We start from the raw sequence: 22959 nt of genomic DNA on the forward strand, positions 1-22959 counted from the left end.
CTGATTAAAGCTATTGTTCAGATTGCGTTTGAATTCAATCGGTAATATCTCTGGTTTTACCTTAAAGGTGACATATCATGCAAAATTGACTTTTTAATGGTTCTATACCTGAAATATGTTTCCCTGGCATGTCTACAAACCCCCCGAGAATGAAAAAAATCCATTCTGCCCCTGTTTTGATTTCTACACCTTTCTTTTTTTTTTTTTAAAGTTATATTTTTTGGGCTTTTTGCCTTTATTTGATAGGATAGTGAAGAGAGACAGGAAATGTGGGGAGCATAGAGGGGGGAAGACATGCAGGAAATGGTCGACCAGCCGGGAATCGAACCGGCAACCCCTGCAACGAGGACTATAGCCTCTATATGTGGGGCGCTTAGACCACTAGGCCACCAGCACCCCGATTTCTACACCTTTCTGTAAATGTGTGTGAAACGAGCCGTTTCAGACTTCCGTGTTTTTGTTACGTAACAACAATATCCGGTCTGTCACGGAGTCAGAGCTCGGAGCTTCTTCAGCCCATAGACTGTATAAAATAATACTGAATCCCTCCCCCGTTTTTCATTACCTGCACACATGTGTGCTAACAAGGAGCTTAGGAGGGAGGCATGCTAGTTGTAGGCTGTCTTAATAAACACAGAGGTCGGTTTTACTCCCCACGTCTGCAGATTTGAAGATCTAGTGGATGATTTTTATTTGTCATGGATAAGTGCTAGCGCTAATTAGCATAGCCACATAGCTACATGTCATAGCTGTAGCTGTGTACCAAGACACACGTCGACATACTGACAAATAAAACAACAAGAAACACTAAATCTGTGACCAATGGTTCAGAAAAGGTCCTGCTACCTTTCTGGCAGAGGTCGGTTTGACTCCCCACGTCTGCAGATTTGAAGATCTAGTGGATGATTTTTATTTCTCATGGATAAGTGCTAGCGCTAGTTAGCATAGCCACATAGCTACATGTTCGTAGCTGTGTACCAAGACACACGTCTACATACTGATAAATAAAACAACAAGAAACACTAAATCTGTGACCAATCGTTCAGAAAGGTCCTGCTAGAGGCGCCTCTCCGTCAGGATCAGATTCAGAGGGTTGAAGTAACGCGATCTCTGAGCAGCCGTGTATATTCAGCCAACATGTAAACATTAGATCAACGTGCTGGAGAGCCGAGGCACATCCACTTCCTGAGGGGGCGTGGTCAGAGGGAAAACAGAGTGTTCTGATGAGGAATGAAGAAGAGGACTTTTCAGGCAGACCAAAATCTGATTTCAAAGTGTTTTTTTGAGCATAAACTTTAAAGACATGTTTTGGGGACCTCTTAGACCAATATATATTGATGAAAAAAGCGTGATATGTCACCTTTAATGAGAAAACAAACACACTTCTCTTTCAATCAACTGTATCCACTCAAAAACCTAAACTTACTTTCATGACATTACATGTGTGATTGAGTAACATGCTGCTGTCACACTTTATTTGTCAGTAGGGATGGGACATGATTTTGGAATGTTCTAATATTTGTTCCCTTATTAACAATAAAAGTACTATTTTCATCGTTTTCACAGTGCCTGGTTGTAATTCGGTATTTCAGCACCACAGTGGCTACAGAGCGTTTAGCTAACCGCATTCAGTAAAAGAAGAAGAAGAGTGCTAACTGCATTAAATAGAAAAAGAAGAAGAAAAAAACATACAGTCGATGTGTCGTGTGTAGTGCAAGCAGCAAACTCCGGTCTAAAAATATGAGGCCAAAGCAGAAGTGCTAAAAACTGCAGTTCATCGAGGATCCACTTGAGGCTGGTTCCTGAAGTACCAGAAACCACATACACACCAATTCAAAGAGGCAGATCTTTACAGCAGAAATAAACATGTTTACAGCCTGGTTCAAAAGACGAGTGTAGTCAAGTCAAGTCAACTTTATTTATATAGCACATTTAAAAACAACCAGTGTTGGCCAAAGTGCTTTACAAGGTAAAAAGTAAAAATTACATGAAGACAACAATAAACAACAACATAGCAGGATATTACTCTCCTCTTCACGAGTAGAAGGCCAAAGAGAAGAGATGGGTCTTCAACAAAGATTTAAAACATTCAACAGTTGGGGCCGATCTTAATTGGAGTGGCAAGCCATTCCAGAGCTTGGGGGCCGCTGCTGCAGAGGCTCGGTCTCCCCGGGTTTTAAGGCGACTTTTAGGCACATCCAGGAGCAGCTGGTTTGTTGACCTCAGTGCTCGGGTTGGGTTGTGAGCATGGAGAAGATCAGCCAAGTAGGATGGTGCCAATCCATTTAGGGCCTTGTACGTTAAAAGTGCAACTTTAAAATCAATCCTGTGACGGACTGGGAGCCAGTGGAGAGCACGCAGCACAGGTGTGATGTGCTCCCTCTTTTTCCTGCCAGTCAGGAGGTGAGCTGCCGCATTTTGTACAAGCTGCAGGCGCTGAATAGACGCCATGTCTAAGCCCACATACAAAGAATTACAATAATCAAGCCTAGCCGTAATAAAGGGATGTACAACTCTCTCTAGATCCTTAGGAGGGAGATATGCCTTCACCTTCGCTATGAGTCTCAGCTGGAAGAAGCTGGACTGAACCACAGAAGAGATTTGTTTCCTAAATTTGAAGGCACTGTCAAAATGAACTCCAAGGCTCTTTACAGAGGAGTGAACATTTGCTGCGAGAGGGCCGAGAGTGCTCCCTAGTCTGGATAGCTAATTTCTCGATCAGCACACACTGTACGGGGGGTGAATTTTTTCATAATGCTGTAATTTCATAGATATTGAGATTAAGAGTCTTCCAATGAGAGGCACAGCTGCCTTGATTGACAGGCGGGAACACTGTAGCTGTTGGCTAGGAGGCTCAAACCCCGCCTCTTTACGTCACACTCGCTCGACAGCAGCAAAACAGCGTTTCAGAAACAGATGGGTGACGTCACAAATACTACATCTATAATTTATACAGTCTATGGTGTAGTGGTGTGAGAGGCAACACCTCATTCCAGAGCTGGTTAATGGGACTGCCACACAAACAGACCATTAACGGGAAGGGTTTTCCATGGAGTGTTTAGGTTTACTGTCTACACCTGCAGCTCAACAAGTGTCGCTAGATTACGAATAATCGCTGAATGGATGCCAGTGATTATCAAATATTATTTTGGCTTGAAATGTCCATCCCTATTAGACAGTATCTGTATGCTTGTGCACCAGTGATTTGACTTCAATGACTTCAGCTGCTTGTGTCTCAGGTTTTGAAAAGTGCAGAACTTGCTCCTTATACAAGCTGGGTTTTGATCCCCGTGACAGACGTTTAGACCAGTTTCTGATACCACATGGCCCAAATATTGTACAGAGGTTACAAAAACTTCATCCTTTTATCAATCATTTTGAATCTCTGCTGTTCAAACTGTGGACAAAGGCTGTTTCTTCAACTTGTAGTGGCTCACTCTGACACCTACCCCATGACATTGATTGCAAGCATCAACAATAACCGTATAAAACAATCAGTCCTGTCACTGATGGTCTTGTTTGTTTTTGAGGTCACAAAGAGACACCACTGTTAATTTCAGTCTGTTTCATAGCCAGTTAAAAACTCCTCATTGTAGCTGTAATGGTATGATACACCATATTAGCTAACAAGACACTCTGCACCATGCTGCTTCTGAAATGCTCACGTCTTTGTGCTGCATTGAAAGAAACCGGCACAGAAGTGAAGTTGAGTTACAGAAAAGAGGGATGATGATGAGAGGAGGGGATGACAGGCAGGTTGAGTGAAGAGGAAAAAGTGATTTTGCTGCTCCAACAGTCTAAACAGGAAGGTCAGCATCTTCAAAGGACGGTCAGGAAACATGAAAAAGTAAACACAGGGAGGGAGACGGAGAGAGGATAGATGATACAGGACCAGGCTGAGGCAGTGTATGTCAAATACATCATTGGCTTGGCACATGTTCCACTCAGAGCTTTTCCAGTGAGACAGATGTTTGCTAGACCATGCTAGTTTGAATTTCCTTTACATGTAAGGCTTTCTGTACGACAGTTTTTAATCTATTGCATGGAAGAATAACTCGACCGAAGTTTCATGTTTTGCAGCAGAAGTAAAGATAGGACGGTCAGAGTTAGAGACACATTGACATTTAAAACAAACAAGATCTCACGTACACAAAGTTCTGCCCTTTAATGTAACTTTTCTACACACTGGGTTATGATGTTTAATGATAATAAATAATAATACATTTTATTTAGAAGCGCCTTTCAAAGCACTCAAGGTCGCTTTACAGACAGATAAAAACACAGTAAATAAAAGAACACGATAAGATAAATAAAAACAAGCAAAGTAACACCAAGTTAAAAATGAAGCAGTGGAAATTAAGCAGGGAATGCAGTTTGAAACAGATGGGTTTTGAGTTTTGATTTGAAGAGGGGTAGTGAGTCAGAGTTTCGGATGTCCGGTGGGAGTGAGTTCCAGAGTTGGGGAGCAGAGCGACTGAAAGCTCTGCTCCCCATGGTGCTGAGACGGGCGGGGGGCACAGAGAGGTGGAGGGAGGAGGAAGACCTGAGGGAGCGAGAGGGGGTGACGATGTGGAGGAGATCAGAGAGATACGGGGGGGAGAGGTTGTGGACGGCCTTGAATGTGTACAGGAGGATTTTGAAATTGATTCTGGGTTTGACCGGTAGCCAGTGGAGCTGCTGGAGGATGGGAGTGATGTGGTGAAAGGAGGGGGGGTTCTAGTGATGATGCGGGCTGCAGAGTTTTGGACCAGTTGAAGTTTATGGAGGGATTTGTGAGGGACACCGAAGAGGAGTGAATTACAATAATCGATACGGGAGGTGACAAGACTGTGGACCAGGATAGCAGTGGTGTGAGGGGTGAGAGAGGGGCGGAGACGGTTGATGTTGCGGAGGTGGAAAGATGCAGACCGGGTTATGCTGCTGTTTGATCCATTTGCCTCGACTAAGGTGTTAGGGAGGTTAAATGTCAACGGTGCAGACAAGGAGAAAGACAAAAAGTGAGGATGTGTTTCAGATGTTTTAACACGGCTGGTTTTAAACACGTTTGAATCACATAAAACTACTTTTGATTTGATTTGATTCATTGCATACATCAAGAAAAACATGCCATTCCAACAAATCAACTGCAGAAAAAAACACAGAAAATTAAAGATGCATGAAAAGGTCACCCCAGATGTGCTTCCAAAAGCTTTTGGTAAGGGACCAATGTAAAACAAATAACAAGTAAAAAAAAAAAATCCAGAAAATAAAACAAATTAGACAACAAACAACAAAATAGCCCCTAAACACTACTTTAGTCCAACATTAATTCCATTGCATGGAGTTTATAGCACCTCCGAATCCAAAAGATGCTAAATCAGAAGTCTTTGAGCATAAAATCAGAGACAACAGGCAATCACACTCCAGATATCTGCAGTGTATACCAGCATTAGGTGATTTACAAATACATATGTTGAATTCGGAAACGCAACGAGGAGAGAAGGGCAACAGAATACACCGATGGACATGAGTACACACAGAAACACCAGTAAATCATATGATAACAGCTGCTTCATTAGAAACAAAGCTGATGCAAAGTGTAAAGAGAAGAAGAAGCCCAACTAGTAGATATTAAATGTTACAAATTAGTTTGGTTTAGGCACCAAATTTAAGAGGTCAGTGTCATTGGTTAACTTCCTCTTTAGTCAGTTGTTTCAACGATTCAATTACGCCTAACTGCACCCAAAAAGGACTTCATTACTCTCCCCAACTGACCTGCCAATGGCTTTGATCTCATTGTTTGAACATGTAATTTTAAGAGGTCAATACATTACAGTATTTCATTGTGATAGGGTTGTTTACAACTAATCAATTATTGCTGTCACCTCACAGCAAGAAGCAGAAACATCAGGGGCAGTAGTGCACAAAACTGCAGTTCCTCGAGTGTCCACTTGAGGCTGACTCAAAGTCAACAACTATACATAAATCCTTTCATAGCTCATCCTTTTTGATGAGGACTAAGATCTAGTATCTGTACCCCTCATCCTTCTCAGGTTTGTAGGGGGAACTGTAGCCTAATACAAAGACAAACTTCCACACACACTCACACCTGAAGTCATTGATCGCCACAAGTTAACCCACTGAGTATGCCTCTGGGCTGTGAATGGAAGCCTGATTACCCAGAGGCTGATTATATTACAGCTTAGAGTTTAGCATAATGAAGCTCAATTAAAAGTGCCACTGATCGGACTGATGGTGTGAGTTGTAGCTGTTCGCAAGGAGGCAAGGTTCTGGTCTAAACTATGACTCTGTGCTCATCTCTTGATTAGCTGCACGCTAGCTGGATTTCCAATATGGCAGACATCATTTTTGGGCTCCTTAAGGTCTATCTAGAAACCAAAGGATGATGTCACGGACACGACGTCTGACTTTGAAAAGGACAACTTTATTAGGAGTTGTTGTGGATGTCTATGAGGGAGAAACCTGGTGAGCTGTAAGTTATTAAAATGTTTTGCACTCTCAGTCCGACCGCTTGTAGGAAGTCCCCTGCAGACCTGAGTGAATGGAAATCTATTTGTCACAGTCTGCTCACCTCCTCCCCTCTGTCAGTAATTTTCCACTCACCTTGTCTCTGCTCCACTCTGCTGGCCAGCCACGCCCCCTCATCAGGCAACCCGGTTCACCTGCACACTCACCTGCTCCTCATCTGCAATCAAGCCGGTTTATAAGCAGCAGCACTCGTTGCTAGATTGTTCTTTGACCTCATGCAAGACTTTCCAGCGTTCTTCTCCGGACTGATCTCCTGTTGCCGACCATCCCTCCTCACCGCTTCCCAGGAAAACGCCTACGCCTTCTGTCCCTGACTACGAGTTCTGCCTTCGCCCTTCTGGGGTTCCGCCTGTCCATCCTTGTGGCCGTTTGGCATCCTGTCCTCCTACGGGGTACGAGTGAGTCTGTTCTTCAACTCCCTCTGAGATCTCCGTCACCGGCGCTTGATTCGTCAGGCTGCCATCAAGCCCCGAGAGACTCGATTCCCTACCTGTGTTTGAGGTAGAGTCTATTCACCTGTTGCCGGTGTCTATTGATGAACTGTTCAATAAAGGTCATTACCAACTGATCTCTTGGCTTCTGATACTGCTTGTGGGTCCTAACTCAACCCGTTGCACTTTTGAATCGAAAGGGGTGTTAACTTAAAGGAAATGGAAGTTTATGATGTAGTGTTGTAGTCAAGACTACATGAACAAAAATGCCATCTTACACTAAAGACCTGCTTCCTGTTAGCACCATCAGAAATGATGGATTCAAGAAGCTCCTCAGAAAACTAAATCCAAATACAAACTAACAAACTGTCTTCAACGGTTATGGTGTTAATAATCGATGTCGTCTGATATCAAATATTTCATCCTGATGACATTTGGTTCAATATCGCCCAGCTCTACCTGCCATGATGTGACATCAGGACTTCTCCTCTCTATATAACCTCAGTCCACCTCCAACGCTGACCGGCCATGATGATTAAAGAAAGTCAATATGACTTTACTTCTTCCTCACAGTCATCAACCCCCACAGGAGCGCCATCAAAGACTCATTCACGTCCTTTAACTGAATGTCAGACACGTGGACCCGTTCACATGTAACCTGTGCACAGACACAGCGTGATGTCGGGCCGTCCGTCCTTGAAAACGGCGTGTCAGCGTGTGCATTATTGTTGCAGCTGCGTGAGCTGTCAATACTGAACAGCAACGATCATAATTGGTGCAGAGACGTACAATAGAGCGAGGAGAGGAGGGAGGCTGAAGGAGAGGTGAGCGGGAGGAGAGAGGGAGAGGACAGGAGGAACAATAAGAGCAGACGGAAGAATGGAAAGAGAGAGAGAAGGAGAGAGAGGGGAGGCTTAAACTCTGAAATTAGTTGGCAGAGCAGTGCCTGGTTTCATCCGTACGTCTAAAAAGTCTGCTCGATGTGAAAAGCAGAGTTTAAATTGCAGTAACTGATGTGCATCTTAACCCCTCAGGGGAGCAGGAAGCCATTATTTTTAAAGCAGTTCTTGCATTCAATGTGCTGATGTGCCGTCGCTACATTTCCACAACAGTCATGAAGGACGAATACCCGTCCATTCATCGAGCGGACCGTTTTCCCAGACAGTTCATATGAAGGAAATCAGCCGGGAGATCAATTTAGTCACAGGAACAAACATCCTGAACAAGATGTCAACACGATTTAGCAGTGACATCATGAGCAGCAGAGAAAGATGCGAGAGGACAAGTAGGAAAACAAAAAGGACCTTCTGTGGGAGACGGAAGAATAGAGAGACACAGAGAGGGACAAAGACACAGAGGGAGAGTGGATTTAAGCCGGAGAGGGAAATTAGCCCTCTGCAGAGGACGGGGAGGATTTCCTGAGAGGCATTATGTCTTCGCTCAAGCTTTTCTCTTTCTCTTAATCCTTCCAACTTCCTCGCAGTTTATCGCAGCAGGGAAAGTCTGCAGAAACAACAGCGAGGATCCTCTTAAATTATTCTCACTGTGGAGCCGGTGCATCTTATCAGAGAACTTTGGGCTCCTCGCTGATAAGGAAGCAGCGAGAACTACAGTTTAATCGGATAAGTGTTGATAGAGGGAAGATGGGGGAGGTGTTGCAAATGAAGAAATCAAACGTGGCTAACGTTTGCAGCATCTGACATCTATGTTTGTGTTGCCTCTGGCCACCTCAGTCCAGGAGCTTGTAAAATGTTGAAGTGGAACACGGCAGTGATCAGACCCGAGGCTGACATGTGTTAGTAATTACATAAGAAGTGACGGTGCATCCTTAACCCAGGAGTCTTTAATAGCTGTGTTCACAAAACACCATGAATGTTCAGACTCTTCCTGCACAGCCCTCTAAAACTTCTACAGGAAGTCACATGCAAGGTGAGCTGACATGAGAATCCATGGTAAGATCCATCTCTGATCCATTGTGTTTTCAGAGTGCAGCACGGAGCAGGACCACCGGACAGCTGGAGTCACAGACCGAGGTTTTCCCGCTGTAATCACTGAATCAAGGATTCTCCTCCTCCTCCTCTCCTCATCCATGTTGTCTTCCTGGTCCTCTGAAAACCTCTGACCTGTTGACTCCAGGCCTGGCTCCGCTCATCATGACGGTTTGTTGTTGTAGTTAAGTGAAATACGATCTGGTGATAACACAGAGTGTTTTATTCTGAAAACTAACCGGAGGTTTTCATTTTGTTTTGGTGAAACCTGACTTCCTGTCCCGCTCCATCTGCTCTGTTGAGATTGATGCATCGTGCTCCGGCATCTGGCACAAATAGAAGTCTTGCATATCTGATCCGGAGAGCTCCTGTGATTGAATTTAGCAACAAACTGGACACTGGACACAGAACACTCAGGAGACTCTGATGGCTTACGTTGAAATAGTTTATGTAGAACTTGATCAAGGAGAAATAACATAACAGTACACAGGCAGGAGAGTGCAGTGCAATGCCAAGACACTACAGTTAGATAAACATATTTGGACAATAGGAAACAAAACAATTGGGAAGAAGACCTGTGCTCTGGTTCTGGAGATAGTAAGTCGGTCACAACACATAGATAAAGACAGGAGCAGGGGGAGAGACCTTGATTACGACACTGACCCTGTCTCGCCTATCACCCAGCAGCCACAGCTGACATAGGAAGGAAGTTACTCTGCCCCTGACACTTAGACTGAAAGAATACAAGAGTTAAACATTCTTACATACATATATATATAAGACTATGAAAATTCCACGACAGCTCTGAACTGCCGGATCAGAGACGGAGCCGGAATGCAACGGAGCGGATCCAGTGGAAGTTAACACATTGACTACAAGGGATCTGGTGCCGAGATGGGCTGGACACAGATCTGGCTTTTTTTTATCATCCTGAAGGGATTCAATGTGGCACAACATCCTGCTTATTACCCAGTTTTCAACTAAAGATACAAAAAGGTTGAGGTTATGTATTGATCTAGAGACGATTTGAATGATTTCTAAAATTAGAGAGCCCTCAGATTCAACGGTTGTTAACTCATTCATAGCAATGACATTCTTATCAGCCGACATACAAGCCAAATTAACTGAACACTTAAAACTTTCTTTTTTTGTTCACATCTTGAACAGATGCAGAAAATAACAGCAACACCAGTCCTGCAGCTCTCTCAAAGCTCATACTGTGGAGGTCTTTGTGGTCGCTCCATGTCTGTTTTCTTCAATTTGTTAGACGTCTCTTTCACTAGGCTTCTTGTGTGATTTAACATCCTTTGCAAGTTTCTGCAGTTTTCCTCCTCTCTCCTTCTTTTCCAAGTACAGGTCTAAAGTTTTGTGCTCTTGAATAAATAGAGAATCATTAAAAATGTCCTCCTATCCAAAGTAACGTTTTTATCACAGTGTCAACAGGAAGCGGTGAAATCACAAACGGTATATTCCATTCTGCAGATTCATTTGAGATGTGTGTGATCAGGTTGTCCCTGCAGTGTCTCCTTTGTTATTCAGAATCAAGTATTTGACACAGGTGGCCTATAAGAAAGCCAGATACTAAGAATAGCATGCAAACAGTATCTCACTCACAATGACCAGTGACTTCTTTATGAAACAGATTCCGCATCTTCACTGGAACACTGTTTTTGAATCTGTTTTTTACTCCTCCTCTGCTGCTCAAACATATTTATTTTGAGTGTTTCTGCACAAAAACTCAACAGAATACTCTCCACATGAAGGATATGATATGATTGCATGTGATTGATGAAGTGACATTCATCTTCATCCGGACAAATGTCACTTCCACTGCCTGTGAGTTCACGCTCCATTTGGTGTCATACGTATGCAGGATGTGAAGTGACATTAGGCCCTCTGTAGGAGGTGACTTTGATTAATGGAGGCAGTGTTCTGCTAATAACCACCGAGCGGGAGCTGGATGTGTTCTTAGACAACACAATCCATAATTAACTGCACTCAATAAGTATGACACAGGGCTTTGAACATGGATGTTATGTGGATGTGGACATGGTGAAGTCCACCGACATCTGAGTCTTCCATGAATAAAACATTCAAACCTCCTTGATAGGAGTGTAACACAAGACTGACCTTTTTAGTCTTAGAGTTTTATTATTATAACAGTTTTATTTCACCGTACTTTATGTATTTATTTATTTGTTTTAAGTATAGCATCTTATTTTCTTTTAATGGTTTGATATTTTAGTGTTTTATTATCATAGAAATGTATTTTATTTTGGTGAGTTTCATTTCCTGTGTTGAGTTTTAAAGGCCATTGGAACCCAAATCAACAAAAACGTTCTACCTATGATATTTCAGACCATATGTTAATACTAGAAAATATGTAAAATATTAGAACTCGACTTCAATCCATTTTTCAAATATGTTAAATTACATATTTTAACAAGTTTTCACACTGGGTTTTAAGGGGGCTGGTTTAACTTGGATTTTTTTAAAGTAATAAATATCCAACCAATCAGAAATTAAACACTGAGTCATGTGCACACATGTTCAACAGAACTACTGGGCTCCTGCTCAGAACGTCTCCTGACGTCTCAGCCAGTAATCTGTCTGTATAGCTGTCTCTCTGCTCTTCACATTGCTGTGCTCGTGTGTCTCTGCACATCCACCGCTGAAGATGACAGCTTGTTGACAATCTTCTATTTTCACAACTGCGGTGGATTTGGGAAAACTTTGGGACACGGTTGAGTTGAGCCGCAGCGGAGTGGCTAAAGCAGTCCCGCACATGCTCTGCTCATTTCCCAAGGACTGGTTCACTAACTTTCCCCAGGACCGGTTCACTAAATTTCCCCAGGGCCTGTTCACTAACTTTCCCCAGGACTGGTTCACTAACTTTCCCCAGGACCGGTTCACTAACTATCTCCAGGACCGGTTCACTAACTTTCCCCAGGACCGGTTCACTAACTTTCCCCAGGACTGGTTCACTAACTTTCCCCAGGACCGGTTCACTAACTTTCCCCAGGACCGGTTCACTAACTTTCCCCAGGACCGGTTCACTAACTATCTCCAGGACCGGTTCACTAACTTTCCCCAGGACCGGTTCACTAACTTTCCCCAGGACTGGTTCACTAACTTTCCCCAGGACCGGTTCACTAACTTTCCCCAGGACCGGTTCACTAACTTTCCCCAGGACCGGTTCACTAACTTCCGCCAGGAACGATTCAATAACTATCCCCAGGACCAGATCACTAACTATCTCCAGGACCGGTTCACTCACTTTCCCTAGGACCGGTTCACTAACTTTCCCTAGGACTGGTTCACTAACTATCCCCAGGACCAGTTCACTAACTTTCCCCAGGACCGGATCACTAACTTTCCCCAGGACTGGTTCACTAACTTCCCCCAGGACCGGATCACTAACTTTCCCCAGGACTGGTTCACTAACTTCCCCCAGGACCGGTTCACTAACTATCCCCAGGACCGGTTCACTCACTTTCCCTAGGACCGGTTCACTAACTATCCCCAGGACCAGTTCACTAACTTTCCCCAGGACTGGTTCACTAACTTCCCCCAGGACCGGATCACTAACTTTCCCCAGGACTGGTTCACTAACTTCCCCCAGGACTGGTTCACTAACTTCCCCCAGGACCGGTTCACTAACTATCCCCAGGACCGGTTCACTCACTTTCCCTAGGACTGGTTCACTAACTATCCCCAGGACCAGTTCACTAACTTTCCCCAGGACTGGTTCACTAACTTCCCCCAGGACCGGATCACTAACTTTCCCCAGGACTGGTTCACTAACTTCCCCCAGGACCGGTTCACTAACTTTCCCCAGGACCGGTTCACTAACTTTCCTCAGGACCGGTTCACTAACTTTCCCCAGGACCGGTTCACTAACTTTCCCCAGGACCGGTTCACTAACTATCTCCAGGACCGGTTCACTAACTTTCCCCAGGACCGGATCACTAACTTTCCCCAGGACTGGTTCACTAACTTTCCCCAGGACCGGTTCACTAACTTCCGCCAGGAACGATTCAATAACTATCCCCAGGACCAGATCACTAACTATCTCCAGGACCGGTTCACTCGCTTTCCCTAGGACCGGTTCACTAACTTTCCCTAGGACCGGTTCACTAACTTTCCCCAGGACCGGATCACTAACTTTCCCTAGGACCGGTTCACTAACTATCCCCAGGACCAGTTCACTAACTTTCCCCAGGACCGGATCACTAACTTTCCCCAGGACCGGATCACTAACTTTCCCCAGGACTGGTTCACTAACTTCCCCCAGGACCGGATCCCTAACTTTCCCCAGGACTGGTTCACTAACTTCCCCCAGGACCGGTTCACTAACTATCCCCAGGACCAGTTCACTAACTATCCCCAGGACTGGTTCACTAACTTTCCCCAAACAGCTCAGAGTTTAGACAAACAGCTCTGTCTGACACCCTGAGCCGAGCTCCTCTGCGTGCACTTACTACACTTCAGCCTCCTCAGCTCCGGGCGTCCCATGGTCCTGATGCCCCGGAGTCTACAGAGTGATAAAACTAATTAAAACTAACTAAGTCCTGATTCTGAAGTATTTTGTGACTCAGCACTCAGAGACCATTGTAAATGAATAATTTTCAGACTCTGGAGTTTTGATGTCTTTAGATTCAGAGTCAGACGGCTCAAACATGCAGGCTGTGAACTCTCTTGACCTGTCAATCAAAGAGTTAGGCCACGCCCACACAGTCCTGAGACATGCTCTGACCTGTACAATAAGCTGTTTTTGAACAGAGTAACTTCAGAGTTGTGGATGTTTATTTTCACACAGATTTTTGTTGAAGCTTGATTACACATTACATTTTGGTACCCTATATGAATTTTAAATATTCCATTTACATTTCCAGAGGCTTTAACAAAACATTCAAACCTCATTGATGGGAGTGTAAATGTTGAGTACAAGGAGCTTTAGAGAAGCTCACACAAAGTAAGACTGCACGGGTGATTTTAAGGCTGCAGGCAAAGTGTGACCTCTTCAGATAACGCTAAATGTCATAAAGCCTTCAGAAGAAGAAATCCATCCACAAGCCCGTCTCCTCGCACTCTGCTTTCCCTTCTCAAACCATCAAAGCAAGAGGAAAGCAAACAGATGTTGATGTTTTTATTTACATTAGTGGAAATGTTTTCACTTCCCTGAAAAAAAAAGGAGAGATCTGTCGAACATTTTCTTCTTCATCACTGCTTCCTGTGAGGAAACGAAGGCTGGAAGTGAAGTTCAGTCTGCAGACGCTGCCGAGGCCTGGAGGGACCCGGAGCTCTGAGCTGAGTCCCGACTATATTTACCCCTCACACACACACACACACACACACACACGCAAACACACTTCAAGCCTTATTTATTGAAGTATATGCACAAACGCAGAGAGACAGATCAACATGATCTCGTCACATGCTCGCTCACACACATAAACATGGAATAACTCTGCTGCTAATGCCATGCTGAGATTTATCATGAGTCACTTTAACCGTCAATGACACAACATGAGGATTACTTCATCACTTTGTGCTAAACTCATAGGACTAAAGTTTAAATATGAAGCTCTCAGATGAGAGTTACAGATGATGGTTGGAGAGGAAACGCTCAAATGTGACCTATGAATAGTAAACTATGGCTGTGTGTGTGTATAAGTGTGTGTGTGTATATGTACGTGTGAGATAGTGTGTGTTGAAGTCTCTGATGTCTCTGACCCATTTCGGGGCCTCCTGCTCAGCCAGATGAGAGACTAAGTGTCTTTTAGCCTGCGGCCACTCCGCTCAGGCACATCTGTGTCAGACTGCAGGACTGCAGGCTGGACCTCCAGTGTGTGTGTGTGTGTGTGTGTGTGTGTGTGTGTGTGTGTGTGTGAGAGAGCGAGAGTGTGTGAGAGTGTGTGTATGTGTGGTAATTGATGATCAGAAGATGAACTCACAAGCACTCCTTTACTTTCGTGAATGCTTAAAAAAGTTTTGTGCACATTGGATTTTTTAAAACTGCAAAATATTAACTTGTTTCTGCATTCCCTCCTTGTGCATGCATGTGTGTGTGTTTGTGTTGGTGTGTGTGTGTGTGTGTGTGTGTGTATGTGTGTGTGTGTGTGTGTGTGTGTGTGTGTGTGTTTACTGTTTACTCTTCCAATAAGAAACCAGCACGATCATTCACATGCATTCAGTTCAAAGATGGATAGAAGTGTAGTGGCGCTGTGCAGCCACTAGGTGGCAGCAGACCATCTTCATACTGCTGTGCTCATCATGTTTAATAAACATTTCACTCTCTCATAGTAAACTGAGCTCATTAATTAAATTAATTCACTCGTTTATAAGTTATACTGGGTCATTTTAATCTTTAACACACAGTTGCAAAGGCTTGCAGAGTCCAGAACATCTTTTAAACCTCTTCTTAAGACTCACTTATAAAGACTTCCTTTTATGCGACTTCACCTTTTTATACCGCTTTTTATTTATTTTTATTTTGTATTAAGCAATTAGTTTTAATTTATTTACTTACCTTTTAATTGTTTTATTATTTCTGTTTCCATTTATTATTTTAATGTTCTTAATCTATCCTTTTCAATTTTTTCTGATGGGATGGCATTTTTTTTATTGTTCTTTAATACCTTGATTTACATTTTATTCATTATTTGAAAAAAAAATTAAAATAAAGATTTATTATTGTACTGTTTCATCACTTAGTTATGTTTAATTTGCATTTCGGTTTTTTTTTTGCATTGAATTTTTGTTTTTAGCATTGTTAGAATTTCTGCTCTCTTCTTTTTATTATTCTCCACTCTTTTTATTATTATTATTATTATTATTATTATTATTCTCCACTCTTATTTCTTATTCTTATTCTTCTTCTTCTTATTATTATTATTATTATTATTATTATTATTATAATTATTACTTTAATTTTTTTTTTATTTTTTTTAATTTATTATTATTATTATTACTATTATTATTATTCTCCACTCTTATTTCTTATTCTTATTCTTCTTCTTATTATTATTATTATTATTATTGTTATTATTATTTTATAGTTCTTTGTTTTTTGCATTTGTTCATTTATTTTCTGTTTGTTGTTTTTGTTGTCATCACTTGTTTTCTCAACCTGCGCTCATGCCAAGATACATTATATATTTGGATATATATCTGATATCAGGATGATACTAAAATAAAACAATATATATATGTTAAATCACAAGTCTCCACTCCACCTGCATGTTAACTCACCAGGCCACACCTGATTAACCAAGCCACGCCCCCAACACTATAAAAACCTGAACCCAAGCCTTTGTTTCCCCCTTTTCCCTTCAAACCTGCCATGTGCCAGTGACTCCTTTGTCTGAATGTTTGTGCCATGTGGTTTCGAAGAATTACCTGGAGTGGATGCATTACTGATGTAAGTGACACCTTGTTTCCAAATGATCTTTATCAGTATTATGTGACATTGTTTATTTAATATTTAATATCTCCTTTTTTCCCTTTTGTTTGTAATAGCAAAAAACATCCACATCCAAATCCACTCCTTTGTCAGCATAGAGCTGATCCTTTCTTTTGAAAATAAACCTTCAAAACCTGCCCTGGATCCTGTGTGTTTGACTGCACACCACACCAGTATCAAGAGGAAACAAACATTTTACAATATATAAAAATTAAAGTAAAAAATAATCCCAGACCATGTGAAAGTGTGATTCATATCACATCACCCATTCGTTTCTGAGGAGATGTCATGAAGCCCAAAGATGGAGGTCACCATATTGGAAATGCTGACTCCAGAATAAACTAACAGTCCTAACCTGTTGATTGCACCTGTGTGACCCTTGATGATGTAAACCCATGACACCTTACCTTCTGCTAGGTGTCACTACAAGCCCCTGTCCCTGTTCCCCCACCATCTGCTGCTGCAGGTGGAGGTGATCACCATGCAGTGTGTGCTTTCTTATCACCCTGATGACCTTTTCACCCTTAAACACACACACTCACACAAACACACACACTCTGAATTAGGGAGAAACTGCTCTTAGAGTCTGTGACAGTGAGAGCTCGTTAACTCATTCATTAATGAACATGTTTGAATGCAGCAGTGATTAATGGAGGAGTCACACACCTTAAAGGCAGGGCTGCCCTCTGTGATGATTCATTTTCACAGGAACATTCATTCATTACTCAAAGCTGTTATTTTGTTCTAACAACCACACGACTGTGAGTCTGAAATTACTGCTGCTGTCGTATTTTTCAGAGATTTTTTTTTCATTAACAATAAATTCACAAGAGGAATTTCATCGCCTGCCTCATCCAGCTGTGTGAGCGGGTTAATAACACACTTCAAGAGTTATAATTTCTCCTTCAGCTCTTCAGCAATTTGAAATGATTGTGCTGTGCTAATATAATGTTTGGAGCTGTGTTTCCTTCTTTGTAACATGAAAGTTTACAAAAACCCTGAAAGAATTAAAAATCAAATCCTCGATTCATCTAAATCCATTGTAACAGACGTCTGATTTTTATTGAGGATTATTCCAAACATGGAATTATTTCTGCTCTCACATTGAATGGTTTTAAATTTCACTTAGAGACACATCATCTGCTTTAGTTTCTCTCCTCACTGTTTGTCATCTTTTGAGAAATGACTGACTGAGCGCGCACACACACACACCAAACTTTTCTCTCTGCCAATGAATCACTCAGTAAACACCGCCTCAGTCCCTCTCCGTGTCACAGCACAAACAGGGATGCAGACTTAACTTAAACACACATGAACACAGCCTCAGCTTCACTTACCTGCTGCAGGTACGTTGCATATGCACTCCGACACGTGATGATTGATTCCAAATAAGGAAGCAGAACGCGTCATTTCCGTGTAGTAATAAGCGGACATGAAGGAGAAAAGTGGTCACATGGTTTATACATTTAATGTTATATCTGTGTTATTGATCTTCTTAAATATGTGTGCTTTGGGTGGAAATAAAATGGCAGCTAAAATTGTTTTGTAAAAAGTGTTAAAGGTGACATATTCCACTCTTTTTAATCAACATATATTGGTCTAAGAGGTCCCCAAAACATGTCTTTAAAGTTTATTGCTCATAAAAACACTTTGAAATCAGATTTTGGTCTGCCTGTAAACCCCTCTTTTTCAGCCCTGCTCAGAACAGGCTGTTTTCTGTGTCTGTGCCTTTAAATGAGAATGAGCTCTCTGACCACGCCCCCTCAGGAAGTGGATGTGGCCTCGGCTCTCCAGCACGTTGATCTAATGTTTACATGTTGGGCTGAATATACACGGCTGCTCACAGACCCGCGTTACTTCAACCCTCTGAATCTGATCCAGAATCTGATCCTGACGGAGAGGCGCCTGCAGCAGGACCTTTCTGAACCATTGGTCACAGATTTAGTGTTTCTTGTTGTTTTATTTGTCAGTATGTCGACGTGTGTCTTGGTACACAGCTACAAACATGTAGCTATGTGGCTATGCTAACTAGCCCTAGCACTTTTCCATGATAAATAAAAAAGCATCCACTAGATCTTCAAATCTGCAGACGTGGGGAGTAAACCGACCTTTGTGTTTATTAAGACAGCCTACAACTAGCATGCCTCCCTCCTAAGCTCCTTGTTAGCACACATTTGTGCAGGTAATGAAAAACGGAGGAGGGGTTGAGTTGTATTTTATACAGTCTATGGGCTGAACAAGCTCCAAGCTCTGACTTCCCTTACAGACTGGATGGCGTTATGACATAAGAAAAACACTTTATTTTTTATTTTCGGGGGGTTTGTAGGCATGCCAGGGAAACATATTTCAGGTCGAAAACCCTTAAAAAGTCGATTTTGCATGATATGTTTAAGGTTTATGGACGAGCAGTAGGAGGGGCTACAGGGGTTAAAAGAGGTCGCTTTGGGCTCCTGATCTGTTTGAACAGAAGGTAAAGGCTCAACCTCGTTTTGCAGCGCTGCCATTTCTATTCCAGATGAGTGTATTTATGACTTACATGTCACTGATGCTCTCTAGAGGGTCTTTGCTGCTGCTCTCCTTGCCTTGGCTTTCCATGTATAAAAATGAAAGAGAGGGGAGGTGTGCTCTCCCTGCCTCAGGCCTTGGCATTCCACGTCGGCACATGGAAAGGCAGGGAGCTCCCAGAAAAGAGCCATACCACCATATATATCTTATTGCATGCAGATAATTCTTTTGACGAGAGTGGTCCTGAGGAGAGAAATAAGTTGAACTCTTAAAGGACTCTTAAACCCAGAACAGTGTCAGCCCGCTGAGAGCTGCACTTGTCCAGTCACACAGAGGGGGTCTTGTTGATGTCTCAGTCGTGTCTTACTTGAAGTGAGTTCTTTCCCAAACAGACACCCACGAGCCTTTCAGACACAGGAGGAGGGGTAAAGTGTGTCTGTAGCTGCAGGGTCTTTATTCTGAAAGAAGCTGCTGCTGTCAGTCTGTGATTCCTGTTCATCCACAGCTGACGTTTGAAATCTGCAGATCAGGACCTGGAGAACCTTGAGGAGAGGAGACAATAACGTTCCTTTAATCTGATCTCACGGTGTGGTAATAAAGTCGGAGCTGGATGCGTACAGTGGCATCTGCAGGAAGCAGAGAGGGAGTGTGTGAGTGTGGGAGTGTAGGCATGCACTTCTATGATTGTCAGTGCATGTTTTTATGAACTAGTGCATGAATGGAGACGTTTATTTATTTGTGTTTCAGTGTGTGTGTGTGTGTGTGTGTGTGTGTGTGTGTGTGTGTGTGTGTGTGTGTGTGTGTGTGTGTGAAGCTGTTGCTGATGACAGTCAGCAGGAGATGCAAACCCCCCTCTGAGCCCGACGCCATCATAGAGAGGAGAGGAGACGAGCAGCAACAAGGATGATGGAGGGGGCTGCAGATATGATTATACTGTGTCTGTGTGTGTGTGTGTGTGTGTGTGTGTGTGTGTGTGTGTGTGTGTGTGTGTGTGTGTGTGTGTGTGTTTGTCTGACTGAGCAACAAAAAAAAGGAAGTAAACAGTTCTGTGTGTCATTCATTATTTCATAAATGTGTTTATGTAACAGTTAGGTAGCAATAAAGTCCAGGACTCAGACTGGAGTTAGACTCGAGTCTTGAGTTCCAGGACTTGTGACTTGAGCATTGACTGCATTCGGACTCCGAAGATGTGAGGAGGCTTATTTATTGATAAGGACTGTTTTGTGTTCTGGTACTCCATCCGTCCTCTTCCACTTATCCGTGTTCGGGTCATAGTTGCAGCAAGCCCAGCAACTCAACCCACACATCCATCCATACAGCTCCTCCTGGGGGATCCCGCGGCATTCCCAGGCTGGAGAGGCATCACTCTGGTGAGCTCTAGGTCTACCTTGAACCTCCCTCCCAGTATCTGAGATCTTGTTTCGGTCACTACCCAAATCTCAAGACCATGGGTGAAGGTTGGAACATAGATCGCCTTGTGAGTGTTGAGTGCAGCGCGATGTGAAAGGAGCTGATATGGATCCCCCCATCACTTACTTTAACTCTCCCATTAAAGTTACTAACCATAGACCTTTCAGGAGTCCCTGAGCTCCCTTGTCTTGTAGGTTCCTCTGATACCTCTTTTCTCAATTGAGCGCCAGTTCCGAATGGGCCCTGAATCTACCTTGGTCAAAAAGGGGTATGAGTTGCTGCCGTAGACGGCCTGCTGCTGTGGACCTGCCAGACTCCAGCTGCTACAACTACTACTATCCGTCTCCCCACTATCATCTCTCTCTCTCTTCATCTCCCTCTATCCCTCTCTCCAAAACAGTCTCAGCAGATGTGTGTCTAAGATGAGTCTGGTCCTTTTGCCTTTAGTACTTCTCGGCTTGACTATTGTAATTCTTTGTATGTGGGCTTAGACATGTCATCTATTCAACGCCTGCAGCTTGTTCAAAATGCTGCTGCTCGCCTCCTGACTGGCAGGAAAAAGAGGGAGCACATCACACCTGTGCTGCGTGCTCTCCACTGGCTCCCAGTCCGTCACAGGATTGATTTTAAGATTGCGCTTCTAACGTACAAGGCCCTAAATGGATTGGCACCATTCTACTTGGCTGATCTTCTCCATGTTCACAACCCAGCTCGAGGCCAACAAACCAGCTGCTCCTGGATGTGCCTAAAACACGGCTTAAAACCCGGGGCGACTGAGCCTTCCCAGCAGCGGCCCCCAAGCTCTGGAATGGCTTGCAACTCCAATTAAGATCGGCCCCCTCTGTTGAAAGTTTTAAATCTTTGTTGAAGACACATCTCTTCTCTTTGGCCTTCTCCTCGTGAAGAGGTCATTAATATCCTGCTATGTTGTTGTTTATTGTTGTCTTCATGTGCTTTTTACTTTTTACCTTGTAAAGCACTTTGGCCAACACTGGTTGTTTTTAAATGTGCTATATAAATAAAGTTGACTTGACCTGGTCCTGCTGGAGGTTTCTGCCCGTTAAAGGAAGTTTGTCCTTGCCACTGTAACTTGCTAAATGCTGCAAAGTGCTCTGCTCATGGTGGATTAAGATGAGATCAGACTGAGTCCTGTCTGTAAGATGGGACTGGATCTGATCCTGTCTTGATGTTGGGTCTTTGGTAATAATAGAACATAGAGTACGGTCTAGACCTGCTTGGTTTGGAAAGAGTCTTCAGGTAACATTTGTTGTGATTTGATGCTTAATAAATAAAGATTGATTGATTGATTAAGAGGTTGATAATGGTAATAAATCAGAGTTTACAAAGTTTAGTCTTTGTTACTTTACACTAAATCATTTCTTTACATGACCTCATCTCTCTGCATCCTGCTACAAGTTGTCTTGAACAAAGAAAAGTAGTATTCAAAATCAGATCTGTTCATTTGCTTCCCCAACAAATGCATGCTTCTTAACAACAGTGGGTGATGGTGCATGGGAAATGCAGTCCTCATACCATAAAAACACTACAGATTTCATCCACAGGGGTCAGTCTAACATGAGTCTGGTCCTGCTGGAGGTTTCTGCCTGTTAAAGGAAGTTTGTCCTTGCCACTGTAACTTGCTAAATGCTGCAAAGTGCTCTGCTCATGGTGGATTAAGATGAGATCAGACTGGGTCCTGTCTGTGAGATGGGACTGGATCTTATCCTGTCTTGATGTTGGGTCTTTGGTAATCATAGAACATAGAGTACAGTCTAGACCTGTTTGGAAAGAGTCTTGTTGTGATTTGATTGATGCAAAGAGTCTTCATGGTTGGAGGACTTTGAACTCTTGTTGTGGACACAAGCACTGAGAGTCTTTGACGGGACATTTACCTAAACATGTCTTCAGACGCTTCGAGGCTGAAGTGCTGATTATTAGATAAATTAAATACGAAGACACAGAGCAGAAAATTCACATTAGCTGAGAAAACCTCTGACTAATAAGAAGTTAGGTTCTCTTTCTGTCAGCTCACGTGTGTAATTACAAATGAGAAAGTAATAAATCTGCCAAAAATAGATCAGCTGAGGGGAAAATGTCAGAAAGGTTAAACACATTTCCAGTCATCACGTTTCTGGAAGAGAAGACGAAGGTGAGCGGTAAAATAGTTTCCTTCAATATCAGACTGAAAACACAACCCGAGCTGTAATTTTCCCTCTAACCTCTCCGTGACTCTCCTCTACCTGTCGGAGTGGCATTCTCTCTGTTGGTGCTTCACGAGACGGCTGAGTCATAACAGATTAACGGGTCACAGCAGGGGACACAAAGAGAAAATGAGTCTGAAACGAGCCGCCCCGCAGCCGCATGAATACTTCATCCAGTGCTATAAAAAATCCTGGTATGAGGCGAAGAAGTGACGGTGAAAAATGTTGAAGGCTGTCTTTATATTTGAATTGATTGATTCAGGGTGAGCAGACAAAAACATGTTTATCACGGAGACATCGAAGAAACTCAAACGAGGCAGGATTCAATTAAAGAAATCAAACGAAGAGTCTTTAAAAACAAAACTGTTCATAACTGGACTGTAAATTAAATTCCTTCTTCAGTCGTTATCTTTTGATGTGAGCGTTGAAAT

The 22959-nt window shown here is 43.0% G+C and overlaps 1 long non-coding RNA gene across 1 annotated transcript; it reads left to right on the forward strand.

Annotated features, from left to right (window-relative positions):
- Positions 1–16268: 16268 nt before the first annotated feature.
- On the forward strand, positions 16269–16644 carry LOC117828245. Its single transcript, XR_004634368.1, has 2 exons — positions 16269–16370; positions 16469–16644. It is a non-coding gene; the product is annotated as an uncharacterized LOC117828245 (long non-coding RNA).
- The last annotated feature ends 6315 nt before the right edge of the window (positions 16645–22959 follow it).

The sequence above is a fragment of the Notolabrus celidotus genome, chromosome 16, assembly GCF_009762535.1.
Source record: "Notolabrus celidotus isolate fNotCel1 chromosome 16, fNotCel1.pri, whole genome shotgun sequence".
In the NCBI taxonomy this organism is placed as follows: domain Eukaryota; kingdom Metazoa; phylum Chordata; class Actinopteri; order Labriformes; family Labridae; genus Notolabrus; species Notolabrus celidotus.